Source organism: Chelmon rostratus, chromosome 10, assembly GCF_017976325.1.
Source record: "Chelmon rostratus isolate fCheRos1 chromosome 10, fCheRos1.pri, whole genome shotgun sequence".
In the NCBI taxonomy this organism is placed as follows: Eukaryota; Metazoa; Chordata; class Actinopteri; order Chaetodontiformes; family Chaetodontidae; genus Chelmon; species Chelmon rostratus.
Genome location: NC_055667.1, coordinates 25,505,127 through 25,510,000, shown reverse-complemented (window position 1 = coordinate 25,510,000; position 4,874 = coordinate 25,505,127). Strand labels below are relative to the sequence as shown.

Genomic DNA, 4,874 nt, shown 5'->3' with positions numbered 1-4,874 from the left:
GCAATATCTTCATTTTTATATCCTTATTTTATCTTTTTTACTTGTTATTTGTAGATTGTCAGATTATAAAATTTGGCACACTCAGGGCGGGAATCTCAAACGCTCTTATTGACATGATAACGTCGCACTGCTGTGCTCCAGGCTGCAAGTCGTATAAACGTGAGGACTCTGACCAATCGTGACAAATGTGTATTAATCCGCCGCTGAAAATAGTCCCCAACAAACACACACATTGGAGCTGGTTTAGGAAATAACTGAACCTTTATTAACAATATATCTGTTTTTAAAGATTCTATACATGACATTTACTGCCACTATATTGCACCAGAGCACCGGCATCGCAGACCAAAACAAATGCACACGTCATTTATGCGTTAAAGCTTAAAAAAATCACAGAGCATGTGAAGACAAAGTGTCAAACGAGGCAGTTCTGATGAAAGATGTGTCCTATTCATGGGTTCTGCGTTTGTGATCCGGCTGCCATCTTGAAAACTGACCCAGGGAGGGACTCACATGCACTAACTTGCACGCTCACACACATGTAACACACATAGCTGACACAAAACTCACATACTCCTGTTAGAATGTGCCTCAGCAGTAAAATCCTTCTGAGTGACGTGAGTGGAAACGCCGTCGCTGTTTTACGTCTGACGCCTGAACTGCTCACACTCTGCCTGCACCGTCCTGAGTGTTCGTCCTCACAGTGACAAGTGTTTTATCTTATAATCTACCTGCACACAACCAGCAAACACAGCAGGACTGCTGACGTCACATGACAGCAGACACTCCCGCAGACTGCAGTGAACTACGCCAAAAACCGCGAGCGTGAAGCCGTGTTCACTGGCTGCAGGATCCGGACCTCCTACAGACACCAGGGACTTGCTGATGACCTCTTTAACATTAACGCATTAACGCAGTCAGGTCAGTTAGCTCACAGACAGGCAGCCGTTTAAGTTGGTCCGGCAGTGAGTCAGTTGTGTCTGCTTCAGGCTTCTGGGCCCCTCCCTGGCCTGGAGCTGGTGGGACCAGTAGAGTGACTTCTGTGCAAACCTTCCACTCAGCAGTCTGATTCTACACACTCGCTTCAAATGACAGACAGTCACAGTCATCGTAATCCCTTGTTTTATCGAGTGCTGAATAAAGATACAATAACCCAGAAGCAAGAAGACACAACCCAGCACAGCAGCTCAGTCAGAAATCCTGTCCCCCTTTGTTACGATCAAAGAACTGGTGACCAGTGAGCTACTGGTTCAAACACCCCAACATGTGGGCAGCCCAGCGGAGCCTCTCACTGACCAACAGCACATCTGATTGAATCATCACTAATGATCTGCTCTGAAGGGAGATCTGGCCTGTGGTCCTGCCAGTCATCCCGTCTCTCTCTGACCCTCCAACTATGGGAGCAATATTGTGAGAAAAGGACCAATCAGGATCCGGACAGCCACGAGGTGTTCTTAACATCTAATTAAAGTAATTTAGACCAGACTCAACGCTGTGCGCTCAACAGCAAAACTATGAAAAACCAAGAAACTAGCAGAATCTTTAGTCAAAGACTCACTGAAGAAACTTCATTTACAGGATAAATAATGAACAGGACTCGGGTCATTTAGTGCCGCACTAGAATCAAGTTGAGCGAATCAGAAGAGATGAAGATCTGTAAAGGTTTCTCCTCTTCAACAGGCCTCAAGACGTGATTCAACAAACACGTCTGATCACTCAATCCTCTTTGAGTAGGAGGACGATGATGATCCTGATTATCATCATCATCAGTGACATCAGTCAGAGGAGACGGGACGTGTGTCATGAGTCTACACCTGCACCACCAGCACACATAGATCCTACACCTGCACCACCTGTACACATAGATCCTACACCTGCACCAGCAGCACACATAGGTCCTACACCTGCACCACCTGTACCTGCAGGTCCTATGTTTCTGCTGACATTGTCATCAAAGTAATAGAACTGTACATGTGGTAAAACACTTGCTTTTAGCTCTGCGTCTGTGTCTGCATGAAGGCTTTGAAGTGTTGGGTTTGTCAAGTCAAATGTCTGCAGCACATTTCATACAGCGTGAACTCACTGTGCTTCACACACAACAAACATCCACAAAATAAAATAGAACATGGAAACATATTTATGTCACAGAAAGAGAATATTTCATACAAAGATAAGTGAAGTGATCTGAGCGTCGGAGTCATCTGTTGGATTCTTCTTGTTTGCAGCACTTTGAACGAGCTGTCACAGTCTTTCATGAAGAAAGGCCTTTCAGTGATCATATGTGATGTCATCACATATGAATGTTAAGACACACAGAGCTGCTGTATGATGGAACAGTGGAGGTCCTAGAACTGAGCCCTGTGGGACCGATAACCAGAACGTTCCAGTCTACCGAGCAAAACGCGGTGGTCGATGGTGTCAAAGCCTGCTGTGAGGTGTAGTTAAAGTAGAATGGAGGGTTTGTTTGAAGCTCTGTTAATATTTAGATTATTGATTACTTTTATGAGACCTGCTCCAGTGCTGTGGTCAGTCCTGAAGCTGGATCACATCATACAGACTCTCTGTTCGTAGACCTTTACGCAGAAAGGGAATAATGGAGATTGGTCTGTAGTTGCTCATCAATATTCAGTACTGGTGTAATAATAACATGCTCGAGGAGAAGGGAGGAAGACTCCTGGTTGTGTTAACAGTATTCAGGACATCAGGTCACAGACTGTGGAAACACGTTTGAAAGTTTTTGTGGGAACTGGGTCAAGGAGGATCTTAGCGGCTCACCTCGGTTTCCTCACAGTTATTGCAGTTAAGCCTCTGGTGGGGTCAGTGTGTCAGGGTGTGACAAGCTGAACGAACCACAACAACGATGGAGGAACGCTGTGAAACGGTGCTGCTGCTCCTTTCTGGGCCTCATCTCAACACCAACAGTATTGGAAAACTGGTTTTAGTGCTGCAAAGACACATTTGTGCTCACTGGCGGGTTACACCACCTCTGTTTGGACGTAGGTCACTCCATCATTCTTGTGTCCAATCAAAGCGTCTTTCTCTCCCTAACTGGCACATAATTGGTTCACTCTTCACTTTGTTACTGTTTGACCCACCACAACTTCCTGTTTGAACAGGAAACCAAACCGACACATTCAGTCACCAGTTAACAAGGTCACAAGTTCATGTTTAACACCGGTTGACTTCAAACATCATGAGTGAGCCTCCGGTCCTGAAATCAGCCCTGAGAGCCTGATGTTGTGAACGTTCTGTATGATCCACTGATTCATTTCAATCAAACACTGTGTTTTACATTATGTCTGCACATTTTCCCCCAAACCCAAACTGACAATATTAGGCACTTTTGAAAAGTTTTGAAGCTCTGTGAGAATTTAAAACATTTAAAGAGTTGATTTTTTTTTTTTTGGGGGGTGGGGGGGGGGGGGGGGGGTGGAACAGCTTCTTAAACTCTGCTAAGCAAAAACACCAAACACCATTCCCATTTAACTGTGAGGATTTGCTGTTTTTCTTTACTGTGTGATAATAAATGTAATCTCTTCATATTTAGGTCTATGAGTCGGACAAAAGAAGCAGTCTGGTGACCTTGATTTTGGACTTTGGATCAGATTTCTCACTATTCTACAGACAGGTTGATCAGTTAATCCAGAAAACAAGCAGCAGATTCATTGATAATCAAATGAATCTTTCGCTGCAGCTGAACAGAATTTTATTTGAAACTAAAGTCTGTAAGTATACCAAATATATCAGGCGAATTTAGAGAAAAATAAAATAATAAAATAATACAAGAGAACATAGCTGTGATACTGTTGGACGGTGTTTTTACCGTCATGTCGACAACACGAGAAGACACGCGCGCGCGCGCACACACACACACACTAACACACACACGCCGTAATGTTGGTCACACATTGACTCTTCACTCTCAGGCTTCTAAACAATCTCTTCAACCTTTAAACAGTCACTCACAGGCTTCAAACCAACACACACACACAGAGCAGGTCCAGCCCAAGACAGACTGTTGCTGTTCTTACCTGTTCAGGTGAGCGGAGGGCCGGCCGTGTGTCTTCCGCTGCTGCTGCCACTTCAAGGTGGAGGCTCTTCACTTGCTGCTGCTGATGATGTCACTTCAACTCCTGCCAGGCGGCCAGTTTGACCGCGCCCCGCAATACTGCTGCATTCACGGCCTGTGGGAAAGAGGCCTGTCAGGTGAGTCAGTGCGGAAGAAGAAAAAGGCGGGGACTTTATTAATACGTTAATCCCTCTGGAGGTAATTCAAGTGCCAGAGAGAAGTCAGGATTGAGTTTTCTTCTTTTACTGATATAACATCACATAATGCTGCTTTTGTGTTGTACTGGTCGAGGTGGAAGAACAGGACGACACCTGGTTTCTCAACATTTGCCACCAGCTATTAAACTCCAGTTTGAACACGTCCCTCTGATACCGCGAGATTTCATGATCGTAGTCAAACTACACAAAACAAAATGAGTTTAAGGTGTGGATTAAATATGCACAAATATTTGTTATCCATAATATTCTGTTTCCATTAAACAGCTTTCATTTGTTACTCCAAACTTTATTTAAATGATGTTTGTTATAACTTCAACACTTAGTGAAATATTCTGAACATAACTCCATGTTTTTACAGCTGCACCAGTTCATCAAATTAACATTTTCTAGATCACATTTACCCCAATTCATCCTAGAGCTGAGTACATTTACTCAAGTTCTGTACTTAAGCACAAATTTAATGTACTTTATGTATAAATATCTTTACTCTATGCTGCTTTATACTTCAAACCAGCATTGATTTGATAGTTTTAGTAAGTAGTAACTTCACAGGTTAAAGTTTTACAAACAAACAAAATGAGCATATA

The 4,874-nt window shown here is 43.6% G+C and overlaps 1 protein-coding gene across 5 annotated transcripts in view; it reads right to left on the bottom strand.

The window, feature by feature from the left end:
* LOC121613117 (deoxyribonuclease gamma-like) overlaps nucleotides 1-4,131 on the bottom strand; it is a 14,577-nt gene extending 10,446 nt beyond the window's left edge. For 2 of the 5 annotated variants that reach the window (XM_041946398.1, XM_041946402.1), the window contains exon 1: nucleotides 4,032-4,131. The gene's annotated coding sequence lies outside the window, so the exon portion shown is untranslated. The other 3 variants (XM_041946401.1, XM_041946399.1, XM_041946400.1) reach the window with 3 other exon arrangements.
* Nucleotides 4,132-4,874: the final 743 nt, after the last annotated feature.